Genomic DNA, 15,237 nt, shown 5'->3' with positions numbered 1-15,237 from the left:
ATTTCCGGAAACGTCACACATCTCTGCTGTGCTGTCATCCCTGCCAGAATCCTTCTCTGTTCCACCAGGGTGAGCTCCTCTCTCATGACTTTATAATTTCCTTTATTCTATTGCAAAACAGATACATACGTGATATATGGTATTCCTGAAGCAGTCGCTGTCATTTTCGAGCCGTTGTTAATGCACGGGAATGCATTTGGTTTATTCGTCGTTCGTGTAGTTTGTATATTCCGTTATCTATGCAAGGATGCTTTACGTTCCATGTCCAGATCGGATTTCAGTAAATTGTGTTCCTTGGCCCCCTTTCGCGTACCTTCAGACAGGCAGAGAATAATCAGAAAAGCTCCATATATTAGAAGAGAATAGAAGAGGTTGCGGGAGGCGGAAGCGGCGGCTACGGTATTGCATATGTTCGGAGGACTGGGTTGAATCAAGGACTAATCTTTGGATCTGGATAAATATACGGTGACTGTCACAGACTTCAGGTAGCCAATTGTTCACGAGTGTGTCCGTACAAAATTACTCAGATTTTTATTTTTTTTTTTTTTTCACAAGAAAAGAAAAACTAGATGCAACACGAGACCCGCAGTCTGGGGGGTGAGGGTCAGACCAGAGGCTTTCAACACCAGTGACCAAGCGGTCCAGGTGGGATATCCAGAAAGGAATGTAAGGGGTGAAGAGACATTTACGGATTAATCATGGATCAATGATGGAAACTCGACAGTTTTGGCAGGGCTTGCACAAATTCTACAGACGTGAGTGAAAAAAAAAATCGCTTCCAGATCGGTTTAATCCAATTTATATTTGCTTTGATCGCTAAAACATGGAAGAGCCATGAAGAACTCTCGAAGCACCCGACAATTCTGAAATTTGAGACTTTGCAGCCAACATGCAATTAGTGTTCATGAGGGTAAACTCATCAAAACCATCCGTCCAGGGAGCTACCTGACCAAGTAGATATGATCAGCGCTGTTCAACTGGCTGGAATGCTCATTGAGATCTTTAAAATCTGGCTTTGACAGTCTGATGTACCCGCATGATTCAAGCAGTCTTCACAAGCCCGTTCTTAAGAATAATGTGGTAATCTACCCGAATATCTATCGTCCAATTACACTTACAGCAACAGTGATTAAGTGTTTTTAGAAGTTTGTGATGAAACATATCAACTTCTGCCGGAATGGAGACATGAGCCCACTCCAATTTATCTACTGGGGCAAAAGTTACACAGAAGATGCCCTCTCCTTGGCTCTTCACACTACCCCGCAACATCTGGGCAACAGAGTTGCACTTATCACAATGTTGCATCTTCACTGTAGTTCAGCATTCAATGGCATCATTTCCTTTACATTATTAAAAAAGCTTCAGGTCGTTGGCCTCCATAACTCCTTATTCATTTGTATCCTCGATTGCAGTCACAGTTAATTAGTTCTGAAAGGCAGCAACATCTGCTCCATAATCTCCATCAGTTGTCTAAACACAGACCTCTATAGAACACCATGGGTCACTGGCGGCTAAGCAGAAAAGTATCTCTTTATTCCATATCTTTGCCAGCTGCCAATCAGCCACTGCTTTAACACTAGTAGATTCTTTCCTGAATTGCCACAGCCTCCTAACTAATTAAGCAGCCTCCTGCTTGACAATAATGCTTTGATGACCTTCTGAAAATCCAAGTACACAAAATCAACCGATTCTACGTTGCCTATCCAGGTTGTTATTTCTTCCAATAATTTCAACAGATTTGTCAGGCAATAATTTGTCTTGAGGAAACCATGCTGCCAATGGCCTATTTGATCGTGTCCTCCTCCTTAATAATCGACTCAAAGATCTTCCTAACCACAGAGATCAGACTACTGGACTGTGAATTCCTTTCATCTGCGTCTCTCCTTCTGGTAGATTGGAGTGAAATTTAGATCTTCCAGTCTGCTGGAAGCATTCCAGAATCAGGTGACTGTTGAGAGATCATTACTAATGTTTTTACAATCTCTCAGCCACCTCTTCCAGAACCTTGGGGCATGCATCGTCTGTTATAAGTGACTTATCTACCTGCAATCATTTCATGTTTCTAGGATCCTTCTCTGTGTCTATCGTAACTTCACACACACTATGACCCCTTGAACAGTGACGAATGATGCTAAATATTTATTCTGCTCGTTCGTCATTTTGTTGTCCCCCATTTGAACTTCTCCAGCACTGTTCTTTAATGGTCCAAAATCCACTCTCTCCTTTCTTTTAGACTTTTTGTATCTGAAGAACTTTGTGGCATCGAGTTCAATATAAATGGTTCGTCTTCTAATTCTACCTTCTTATCGATTTTTTATTTCCCTTTTATTTGCTTTTAAGAGCTTCCGAATACCCTAGCTTCCCACTAATTTGTGTTATGCTACATGTCCTCTTTCTGGCCTCTATATTGGCTTTGGCTAACCTTGTTAGCCACGGATGTGTCACCTTTCCTCCAAAAGGCTTCTTCCTCTATGGGATGTATATATCCCATTCTTGCCAAATTACCGCCGAACTTTCAGCCATTGATACACTGCGGTCACCCCTGCCAGTTTCTTTTCCATTTAATTCAGGTCAGATCCTCTCTCAATGCTCTGTAATTCCCTTTACTTCAGTTTAATACGAATATCTGACTTAAGCTTGTCCTCAAATTTCAGCGTGAATTCGGTCATAATTTGATGACTTGATACCTAGGGTTTTTTTACCTTAAGGTCTCTAATCGGTTTGGCGCATTGCACAACACCTAATCCAGAATAGTTGTTCTCCTAGTGCGCTCAAGTACAGGCTGCTCGACAAAGCCTTCTCGCAGGCACTCTAGAAATTCCCCCTTTTGGAATCGAGCACCAATCCGATTTGCCTAAAATCAACCGCATATTGAAATCCACCACGACTATTGTAAAATTGCCTTTCTGGCATTCAATTTTATTTTCTGTTGTAATTTGTACACCACATGTTTCCTAATGTTTAACGGTCTGTAGAAAACCCCCATATATATATTTTTTTTTTACTCTTGTAGGTATGTAGCTCTATAGACAATGATTTTACACCTTCCGACCCTATGCCACCCCTTTCTAACAATTTAATTGCATTTTTTTAACCAGCAATAGAACCCCCCCCCCCCCCCCCCCGCCTTCATATCTGTCCTTTCGGACTTTCGTGTATCCTTGGCCAGTAAACTCCCAGCTATAATGTTCTTTCAGTCATGCTTCCTTCTTCTTGATCCCTTCTATCCCTTCCACCCACTACCACCAATCTTCTGACGTCACAGTCCTCAACCCACTCGCTTCCTGGTGATCTTGTTTCACATATCACCTGCCAGATTTTACTCTTTGTCCTTGTCCTTGCTTTTTCTTCGAACTCCTGCACCTTTCCATACACGTTATGATAAAATGTCCTGGCTGAGAAGGTCTGGTATTTATTTCCTTCTGTTTTCTGCGACCTGAATCGGCGAGATTCCACAACGTTCTGTCTATGATGCTCGGGATTTTCAGCATCCGTAGAATTTCTTGTTTACACTTTTGGTGTGTTTATCCTAAGCATACGATACTGTAGTGGCCTATGATTCGCTCAACGAAAGACTCCCCTATTTGTTTAGGGTAGAAAAAAAGTGCGTATGTTCAAAGCTCATGAATGTCTTTGTGAATGTTTGATGTGTTTAAGGAACCATTTTAGAATGCATTACGTTGCAGCTACGGAATCCGTTAACCCGCCAGGAATAAACTGCGTGGGACAGTCATTTGTATATCAGTATCTTTTAATGTCAGAACAAAACAGGCAATCTGTTGAAAGCAGCTGCAAGATTGAGGGAACTCCGACAGAACGGAAAACAAAAATATAAAACAATAAGGGATTGTAGCAGAGAGGACATATCTTCTCTTTTACGAAAAACCATATTGTTTTTAAGCACATGCGATCAAGCGGTATTTACAGATGGCAAAATGAATCGGGCATCTGATCTTTCACCAGAACTTCTGAAGTATAGAATCGTCTATAATTCCAGATACGGACCTTAAACTGAAATCCCAAGGGAAAGACTCAGCAATCCTGGCAGTTGTTGAAATTGAAGTTGGTTTATTATTCATATGAAACGGTAAACAGTGATGAAACATAGCTTTGCATATTTTGAAATCCATACAATTGATTTCAAAGCATTTTACATTGAATATTACCAGGGCAGGCAGCGAGTTAATGCAGTGTATATCGATATATGCTGTTGCTGTAACACTGAGGTTAGGCCAGCACGTGTACTTCTAGGGGAAGACAACTTCAGGCCCCGCCAGACTGAAATGTCGTTTATGTGGATGCCGCCTGATGTGTTAACTGCTTACAAATCTGCATTGCAAAATATCAGGCAGTAGAGTAATGCAATTAAATGATTGAACTTTGTAACTCTTTGTCTTAATAGAGGGTTAGTGAAGAAAATAAAAGTAAATGGGCCTGTTTTAAGGAAAAAGTGAAAAGTGCACTTTGGAGTTCACCGATACGGCCATTCATTAACCAGCGACCACCTCCGAGCGTCCATGAGCTTCTGACCCCTGCTCCCAGTCCACTCGGTCCAGTGCTCTACCAGCTCTCTCCACACGCGTCTTCCTTTCTTTTTCTCTCCCTGACAAAACACCGCGAAAATTTATCTTCCAGGTTCACAAGAAGGAAAAACTCTCATAAGACCTTAAGACCATAAAACAAAGAAGCAGAAGGCAGCCATTCGGCCCATCCAGTCTGCTCCGCCATTTTATTCATGAGCTGATCCACTCTCCCATTTAGTCCCACTCCCTCGACATCTCACCATAACTTTTGATGCTCTGGCTACTCCGATACCTATCAATCACCGCCTTAAATACACCCGATGACTTGGCCTCCACTGTCGCCCCTGGCAACAAATTCCATAAACTCCACCCTCTAGCTAAAAAAAAAATCGTTGCAGCTCTGTTCTGAATGGGCGCCCTTCAATCCTTGCCATGCCCGCTCGTACTGGACTCCCCCATCATGGGAAACAGCTTTGCCACATCCACTCTGTCCATGCATTTCGACATTGGAAATGTTTCTGTGAGGTCCCAGCTCATTCTTCTAAACTCCAAGTAATACAGTCCAAGAGGGAACAAACGTCCGTCATATGTTAACCCTCTCATTCCCAGAATCATTCTATTGAAACTTCTGTGTACCCTCTCCAACGCAGCACATCCTTTCTCAAATAAGGAGCCCAAGACTGACCACAGTACTCCAAGTGAGGTCTTACCAACGCCTTATAGAGCCTCAACATCACATTCCTGCTCCTATACTCTATTCCTCTAGAAATGAATGCCAACATTGCATTCGTCTTCTTCACCACCAACTCAATCTGGATGTTAACCTTAAGGGTGTCCTGCACGAGGACTTCCAAGTCCCGTTGCATCTCAGAACTTTGAATTCTCTCTCCGTTTAAATAATAGTCTTCCCGTTTATTTCTTCTGCTAAAAGTCATAACCATACACTTTACAACATTGTGTTTTATTTCCCACTTCTTTCCCCATTCTTCCAATATATCCGAGTTTCTCTGCAGGCTCCCTATTTCCTCAGCACTACCGGCCCCTCCACCTATTCTTCGTATCATCAGCAAACTTAGCCACAAAGCCAACTATTCCATAATCCAAATCGTTGATATATAACGTAAATAGAAGCGGTCCCAAGACGGATCCCTGTGGAACACCACTGGTAACCGGCTGCCAACAAGGATATGATCCCTTTATTCCCACTCTCTGCTTCCTGCCAATCAGCCAACGACCCATCCACATATGCAACTTCCCCGTAATTCCATGATCTCTTATCTTATTAAGCAGTCTCACGTGTGGCACCTTGTCAAAGGCCTTCTGAAAATCCAGATATACAGCATCCACTGCATCTCCCTTGTCTAGTCTACAGGTAATTTCCTCAGAACATTGTAATAGGGTTGTCAGGCAGGGTATTCCTTTCAGGAATCCATGCTCGGTTCTGCCTATCTTTTCATATGCCTCCAGGTACTTCGTAAGCTCATCCTTGATAATCGACTCCAAAAATGACCTTCTTAGTTTTCTTTTGTAAGCTTTTAAACACTTCCAATCCTCTCTCTTCCCACTAATTTTTGCTTTCTTGTGTGCCCTCTCCTTTGCTTTAGCATTGGTTTTGACTTCTCTTGTCAGCTACGGTTGCATCCTTATTCCATTCGAAAATTTCTTACTTTTTTTGGAATTTACCTGTCTTGCACCGTCCTCACTTCTCGCATAAACTCCAGCCACTGCTGCTCTGACGTCCTTCCCGTCAGTGTCCCATTCCAGTCAACTTTGGCCAGTTCTTCTCTCATGCTACTATAATTTTCTTACTCCACTGAAATACCGACACATCGGATTTCGTCTTCTCGCTTTCAAATTTCGTAGGGAACTCAATCATGTTATGTTCACTGCCTCCTAATGGTTCGTTCAACTCAATCTCTCTAATCACCTCAGGGTCATTACACAATACCCAATCCAGTAGAGCTGATTCCTCCATGGTCTCAACAACAATCTGTTCTAAAACGTCATCTCGCACACATTCTGCAAATTATCTCTCTTGAGATCCAATGCCGACCTGATTTTCCCAATCCACTCGCATGTTAAAATCCCTCACAATTACAATAAAACTGCCCTTCTATCAATCCTTTTCTATTTCCTGTTCTAATTTGTAGTCACATCACTGCAGCTGTTTGGAGGCTTATATATAACTGCCATCAGTGTTCTTTTATCCCTGCGATTTCTTAGCTCAACCACTAACGATACTGCACCTTCCGATCCTGTGTCCTCCTTCTAATGACTTGATATCATTCTTTACCAATAAAGCCACGCTGCCTCCTCTGCCTATCTTCCTATCCTTCCGCTACACGGTGTATCATTGGACTTTCAGCTCCCAGAGGCATGCATCCTTTAGCCACGTCTCAGTGATGGCCACAATATCATACCTGCCAATCTGTAGCTGTACGACAAGATCATCTACCTTGTTCTTTATGCTGCGTGCATTTAAGTATAACACCTTAAGACCAGTATTTGGTACTTTTTACTTTGATGGCACTGCAACAGATCCCAATGACTACAAATTTGCCCCATCTCCTGTCGGTCTTTCCTGACATCTTTATACTCAGTAGCTTAGATTTGTATCTGTTTTCTCCTTCCTCCGCTCTGTCATTCCGGTTCCCATCCCCCTGCCATTGGATAACATGCATTCCAAAGTTCCCGTTATCTCCAGTCATAACCCAGTCATTGCTGCTACAGTGAAACCAATACATTAGCAGTGAAACATTACGGAGTGGCATTATTTTAGCAGTGAAACCTCACAGCGTGTTACATTGGCATGAAGGGAAAATTGCAATTCGGTGCAGGAGCCTCAACGATGCCGTATGTGAGTTCATATCTTATTCTTTACCGTTCAATAAATCGATTTAAGATATTTGCACAGTGGTATAGAGGCGGTCATTTGTGCCTGGTAATGCGTGTTGTGAAGGGTTCGTTTGTTCTTCGCGTTTGAAGGGAAGATAATTCATTTTTTTAAAGTGTTTTTATTATATTGGCAGCACCTCCGAGGTGGAAAGTACTGTTGGCATAACCCATGTTTCTCGTGAGGAAATGGACGGTGTCCAGAACTCTCTGCAATTCCGTGTTGTCTGAGAGAAAGTATAACCTGTGATGCACTCTGAAAGGCTGCTGCCCGTAGTGCATCTACAAACCTGGCCAGTGTTCACGGGGAATACCGCGTTTCATTAGCGTTCTGGGAAAAAAAAATATGCAATGTAATGGCAGTTATTGTTGAGAAAATATAGCGGAAAACATACCTGTGTATAGGGTGAAGGATTTCAGGATTTTCCCATCTACATATACGATTGCCCAGCCTGCCTAAATCCAATTATCTGCTGGGGGTGTTTGCAGTTTTAAATCTAACAGCTACAGTGCAATTCTACATCGTTCCGAACACAGAAGTTCTCCATTTTCTTCCCTCTCAATATGTATTCTGAATTCATTGAATCAGCTTAATGTGGCGGATTACTATCTTTGGTTTGGTCATTTAAAAGGCACTGAAACATTGGTTGATAAGATGTTTATCAACAGGATTAAACGGTTCTTTTGGTACCTTTGTTCGTTAATCCTGTTAGTGGCATCTTTCAGCAATCATAGAAGATATCCACGGAACCTCTGGACACGCTACGCTGTTTTCCAGGGAGATCGCGACAAAATCGTTTCATCGGAAGGGGTCTGGGTGATTGGGTGTTTGGGTGGGAGCACATTTCCTGTAATAATGAATTTCCATTCTCACGATATGAGAAGTGTACAAGTAGGAAATATGCACGCCGCTATACACCGCAGCACAATCTCGTCTTTTATTTGCACTTTCCCTCAAATTTTAGGGGAGAAGATTATCAATATCTTGTAAGGATATCTCTTGGAAATTAATCGGCGGGTGCATTTTCTTACGTCAACTATATAAAGTATATAAAACACGGATTGCAGGCACTTCAGAACTGCAGTCACATTAGGAAGTCGCAAGCAAGCTCTGCACAAAAAAAATGTATGCACAGCTCTCCGCCATTTGAGGTCGATGCAAAGCTGGAGGAATTCTCCATAAAGGAAGCGTCAATGGGGCGCACGTCATTTCCATTTGGCAGAATGGACCCACACGCCGTTTCGCGATAGCAGGCCAGTGTGCATTGAAAACTGCGTCAGAACAACTGAGCAAAGCCACATGTACAAGGACAAATATGATTTCCGACGCATGGCTTATTTTGCGTTAGACTGTCTTCTGCGGGGCATTTCAGAGATTCCATTGAATAAGTAATTCCAGCTGAGCGTAATTCACGCTGACTGGATCGCACGAAACAGCATATGTCCCGAAAACTATTGTGGCTAGTTTGGCGGAGGTGTCGCCGCCAGCCACAATTGTCATGGTCCGGATCGGGGTCCCTAAATTTACTTTGTTTATGTTACGATCCGGACTGTTAACTCCCTGTTACACTTTCGGTCCCTGTTTTCCCGTGTCCCTCGGCCTTGGTGATTAGAGGCAATTTACTCTCGGCTGAACCGGTAATTTATAGTCTCCGGCTCGCAGCTGTTCGGCGCCAGAGTGTCTGCAAAGTCAAAAAAGGTGCAGCGTTCCAATGTCATCTGGCTGGAGCAAGCATAATCTCCGCCCAAAGCGAGTGCCGGTAATTCGCCTTTTGTCATCGGAGCAACCGTGTCAAGTTACCTCGCCAAGGCGAGCCTACAAAGTTTCCTCACCGAGTTGGGTCCGTTAGTTATCACGCCGAAGGGAACCAAGACCCGGTGTCTACAGTCCCCGGGCCGAGTCGAGAGCTCGCCACTACCCGGATGCTCCAAGTCAAGTCCTGGCACCGGGGGCATCCAAGTTCCGAGTCAAGTCCCGCACTGACGGCGTCCTAGTTCCGAGTCAAGCCCCGTCCCTGGCGGCGTCCAACTTCCGAGACAAGTCCCGGCCCTGTCGGCGTCCAAGTTCCGAGTCAAGTCCGAGTCAAGTTCCGGTCCTGGAGGCGTCCAAGTACTGAGTCAAATCGAGACCCTGGCTATCTGTGATTCCTGTCCTACACGCCTGTCTGAATCCCTTCTCTGCCCCTCGCGCCTCTAGCTCTCGCCTGCAGCTCTCGCCTGCATCTCGGTCCAGTAATATCGCCGGAGCTAGATAGGTACTGTCTGGTGTTCTTTCGTGTTGGTCTTGCCTTGTCCTCGCTTCCCTGGGTTAAGTCAGACCGTCTTGCCGTTGCCCTGCGGGGAGTCTTGTCTTGCCGTATCTTGCCCACGCCTCGGTGGGGTAAGTCTGGCCGCCTTGCCATTGACCCGCGGGGGGTCAATGCTTGTCGTGTCTTGTCCTCGCCTCTGTGGGGTAAGTCAGGCCGTCTTGCCGTTGCCCCGCGGGGGGTCATGTCTTGTTTTGTTTTGTCCTCGCCTCTGTGGGGTAGGTCAGGCCATCTTGCCGTTGCCCCGCAGGGTTCATGAGTCCCGGCCCTATGTCCTGTACCCCAAAAGGGGTTCTTTCTCTTTGTTCTGTGTGTGAGTCCGGCCACTATGTCCTGTACCCAAGGAGAGGTCCCGACTCTGTGTTCTGTGTATGTGTCCATGGTTCCATGTACCTGCTCTCCTGAGACCGAGGCTCTGATTTTCCATGTTCTTCCTCTCCCTAGCCCATGTTATGTCCATGCCTGGTTCTGGGACCGAGCCCGAGGCAAGACCCAGCTACTGGGTCCTTGCCCAATCTCTGGCTCGGAGTCCATGCCCTATCCTCTTCATATCTCCTCTAGTTCTGGGATCCGATTCCGAGACCTAGCCCAAATCCTTGTCTCAGCCTAGTCGTATTGCTGAGTCCTTGTTCAGCTCGCTATTCCTGCTTCTGCTTTGCTCTCCTGGTATCAAACAATAAACTCAGTTTAATTAACCTGACAAGATCTGTCTTGCATTTGGGTCCAACTTTGCTCCCATCCCCCCCCCCCACTCCCATTGTGACAACAACAGCATTATGTTCTCGATTTCACAGTTTTCTCCAAACAACGTTTGACTGCTATGACAATGGAGCGATCCATTATTAAAAGTAGAGGTGCACGCTCTCTATGAAGGCGACCATATCTCAGTCAAGCATATCCAACACCTTCAGAACCGAATGGTCGGGTTTGCCACTTATGCACTGCAGTCTTTTAAGTAGTACCATGGGCAAAGACGTATGTCGCTAGTGCAGGTCAAATTGGAAGTTATTCGACAAACTAGTTTGAGTGAAAGGCACGAAAATGGAATGACAGCACATGCATTAAACGCCGGACAGCCAGCCACTTGACCACCGTCCTCAATGGGAAAAGTAACGCTACCCCTCTCGATAAGTTGTATACTTCCAGCTGTTTAAATGTTGCACTTAGATTTCAAACATTTTCTAGTTCCAACATAATTGTGATATCATTGCACAAATCTTTTTTAAGGGTAATGCAGCAATAATAATAATAATTATTATTACAGAATTATCATTAGAAACGAGAAATTGGTGGTTTGTAATTTGCAGAGTATCCATTAACTTCCCGTATTATTGTTCCACAGGCCACTTGCAGTTACGACTTTCCGGAAGGGAAGATGCATGTGCTGGTCAACTAGAGGTTTATTACCGTGGATCTTGGGGTGTGGTTTGTGACGACTCCTGGGATCTGGTTGACTCTAACGTGGTCTGCAGACAACTGGGTTGTGGATATGCTTTGGAGTATAAAACATCAGTTTACTGCGGAAGACGCTCTCTCCCAGTTTGGTTGGATGAAGTGAGATGTTTGGGTAACGAATCATTTCTCTGGGACTGCCTGTCTGCACCATTGGCCGAACATGACTGCAGCCAAAAAGAAGCTGTGACATTGATGTGCTCTGGTAAAGCTAATTCCATTTTTCTTTCAAAATGTATTTCCATATTTTTGCAGGACGCATTGACTACGGAGATATAATAAATAATTTAAAGCAGTAAACGAGACCATTGGGCCAGGATGACCTGTGGAAATGTTGAAAATGCATGGACGTACACTGACTAAGCAACAATAAACTTATGTATCTGGAATGTTCATTGCTCCTGGATTACAGAAGTCGTACATGCTTCCCGAAATATTGCTTGCGTAGAACAGTAAATTGCGTAGATTCCCTCCCTGTTGTTTAATAGATTAACAAAAGTGAAACGTATTCTCCATACAAACCTTAGTATATATTAAGGGTGAGGCCTCAGCGTCAAAAGGTTTTCTTTCCAGGAAGTTTTATAATTCTGAAGAAGTGTCTTGGCCCGAAGTGTTAACTGTTCAATTTCCATCGAGGCTACCTGCCTGTTGAGGTCCTATTGTATTCTGTGCATTTCGCCTTTGCAGTTTCCTTGTTGCAGAGGATTCGTGTCAGCTGGGTTCATGTTAGCCAGTTTTGTTCTGTTGCACGGGGAGACTGAAGAGAACCCAAGTGCAGGGCACCGGCACGTCGACTGATTTGGGGATGCTGGCGTAGACGTGAACGTAGAACAGCAAACCGGAGGAATCTTGACAAGGCGACGGGATCTGCAGGGTCTATTCTTGTGTGATACTTCCTTCTCTCGTCCGCTTAGAACCGTTATTTCTAAGTTTAGTTCCAAGTTCTGCTCTAGTTTCAATATAGTCCCTGTAGATCCCGTCTCCTTGTCAAGATTCCTCCGATCGCTGTTCTACGATCACGTCTACGACAGCATCCTCAATTCAGTCAACGTGCAGTTGTCCTGCACTTGGGTTCTCCTCAGTCGCACCGTGCAACATTGCTAGATTTGCTCAGACGTTTATTTTAGGTGCCACGATGGTTAAGCTTAATTTGTGGTTTCTGTGTTAGCAGATTTGCCTTCGTATTGAAATTTCGCAACTCTGTCTTTCAGCCTTTGTCTCTTGAAGATGTTATTTCATTTTTCTCATTACTGATGTTATGACATTGATCAGTCGATTTCAGTATTTATACTGCCTGATACCTCCTCTGCCCTCACTCAAGTGTTTCGCCGTTTCTGTTTTAAGACAGATAGGTAAAATCCAGTCAATGCGTCGTTGTAGTTTGTTGGCCAACTGCCTGTTCACCAATGAGCTGCGAAAAAAAAAACACTGTTAGGCGTTCCCATGACACATAGATTCAAATATTGATCCCCATTCCTTCGACTCATAGTAAAGTGTTTCTGTCTCATAATGAATGAAATATGGAAGCGATTCATAAATGATATATCTCATGAAAAAAGTCAATTTCTGAGCAACAAAATGGTAGGTAGATGTAAACCTAAAAGTAAGCTGGACCATCTCGTGACCAGAAATAAAATAGCAATCCAAATCAGGAGAGACAGAACAATATCACTTATAAAACCCTATCAATCCAAGTTCCATGTAAAACATTCAACTATGCAACTCGATTTAAAAAAAAAAAGACCCTGCCTTTGATACTATGATAACTTTTTCCCTCAATTTCCATTAGTCCACTGTCGCAATGATTCTTTAACTCTATTTCACAACAATCAAAATAATTGGGAAAAATAATCAGATGTAAAATAATCTCCTGAAACAAAATCAACTAAAATAGCCAACGTTAGAAGTCTGATACTGAGGATGGACGTTTGTAAGGTGACTAAAGGAAGACGAATCTTCAATTCAGACAAATTGTCACAAAACTAAAAACACGTCACAAAGCTGTAGCAGTGTAGCTGTCGTATTATGAAGTGAAGTGGCAAGGAGCCAGAAGCTCATGTGAGGTCAAATTTTCCGAATTTAAAACAGAGGTGCCTTTGCATTCGATTAAGCACTGCAGGTCATTAATTTAGAATCTCCGAAGATAATGCGTAGAATATATAAAAAAATAGTAAAGCAATGAATCATAAAATCAGTTGCAAATACAGTAATCAGATCGTGGGAATAGAATAAATGCAAATATTATTGTAATTTCTCCCTTATTAGAACACAATCTGCATTTAGTATGGATTTAGTAGGTGTGGTCTTAAGAATAAGCTTCTGAGGTATAGTCAGAACATTTAACTACGTATTTTTTTGTTTCACCCTGAAAAAGCAGGCGACCGTTTGTATCCGTCCACTTATTTCTAGCATCTCAATTCACATTTCTCGTTAAGGGCAGAAGATATGCAGTCTCTCCTTGCTCTTCAACTTCTACCCTAATCGCATTCAAAAATATACCTTTTCCAATTTTTCGTGAACTCCGATACGATTCTAGTATCAGACAGACATGTCTCTACATCACAACGTTCCGTCACGAACCCATCCCCTCCTTTCAGCAATTCAGCACAATTTTTCACTTTGTGCTTCATGGGTTCGCTTAATCTTACCAATCTAGAATTCCTTACCGAATGCCCTCATTTTATTTGTTTATATTGCTCTACGCACCACAGACACAGACAGACAGACAGACAGACAGACAGACACACACACACACACACACACACACACACACATGCACACAGCGGGCTAGTTTGTCTTTCAGAAGAGGAAAAAAATACGCGATTCCCAATATATGATAATTTTCAACAACATTTGTATCAAATGCCTCCTTAACAGAGCACAAAATGTTGCGCCTGCAGAACGGAGGTAGTCGATGCGAAGGAAGAATTGAAGTGTGGTACAACCGGACCTGGGGAACAGTGTGTTCCACCAAACTTAATACCAAGACTGCAGAAGTGATTTGCAAACAAATGAAATGTGGACCCATAAAGTATATTTACCCTGGCTCATACAAATTTGGAAATGGAATTGGACCCATATGGTTGGATGAGATCGAATGTACTTCGCACGAGTCGAGCCTTTGGCAGTGTCAGTCACAACCGTGGGGAATACACAAGTGTGACCATTTAGATGATGCAGGTGTTGCATGCGAAGGTATATAAGAAAGTCTTCATTTCGGTATTTACGTTTATCATCTTTAAATATAAAATCATCAGCATATAGCTTTTGTCCACAGAAAACAGCATGACGGAAGGATTCAGTGAAAGAGCCTGCTTGCAAGGAAACAGATTGTCATCTTTCCCTTTATCAGGTGAAGAATTCTAAAACTTATAACTTCTTTGCTGATAACAGAACACTTTTGTTAATGTCGCCGTTTGAACTGTAATAAAGATTAGATTTCACTCCTTTTATCCTCTACGAAATTGTGTCCACAATAAACAGAATCGTGGTTTCCATGACTCTGTTGAGCACTGCCAAAGAAGAGATTCTTGTGAAGAACTCTGTGTCCAGGCAGAAGATTGAAGGAGTTAAGTGGAATTAATTGGGAACAGTTGTTGTTTTTTGGCACCATCATAAGTGATGTGCAGGAATTGCTTTATGACCAACTTGACGGACTTCTAAATCGGTGTGAACTAGGAACGAAGTAAGAAAAGGATGGAAAGTCTGGGGTTATTCAGAGGCAAGAGACATTTTTGGTTTGGTCAAAATAAATGAAGTAACTAATAAGTAAATGGTAGGGTACCTAAATGCGGTCGGGTTATTGGGGAATATAGAAAAATAAATAAAGGCTACGATCAATAGATTACGATATCCGAAAAAATCACGACATTTCTTTGGAAATATGAGCAATGAAACATGAAGGCATTTTGATACATTTATATTTATCATATTCCAAGAAGCATTTGGGAGCTATAGGACAGACTTACTCAGAGTCTGCCTGGATAAGAAGGAATGGAAACACTTGGGATTCATTCTGCCGACCGAATATGAGTCCTAATAGATACATAATATCAGGTGAGACT

The 15,237-nt window shown here is 43.0% G+C and overlaps 1 long non-coding RNA gene across 1 annotated transcript; it reads left to right on the top strand.

Moving 5' to 3' along the window:
• The first annotated feature begins 11,114 nt into the window (after positions 1-11,114).
• LOC140201800 (uncharacterized) lies at positions 11,115-14,498 on the top strand. Its single transcript, XR_011886968.1, has 3 exons — positions 11,115-11,378; positions 14,051-14,368; positions 14,451-14,498. It is a non-coding gene; the product is annotated as an uncharacterized lncRNA (long non-coding RNA).
• Positions 14,499-15,237: the final 739 nt, after the last annotated feature.

The sequence above is a fragment of the Mobula birostris genome, chromosome 8, assembly GCF_030028105.1.
Source record: "Mobula birostris isolate sMobBir1 chromosome 8, sMobBir1.hap1, whole genome shotgun sequence".
Lineage (NCBI taxonomy): Eukaryota > Metazoa > Chordata > Chondrichthyes > Myliobatiformes > Myliobatidae > Mobula > Mobula birostris.
This window is presented reverse-complemented; position numbering and strand designations above follow the sequence as displayed.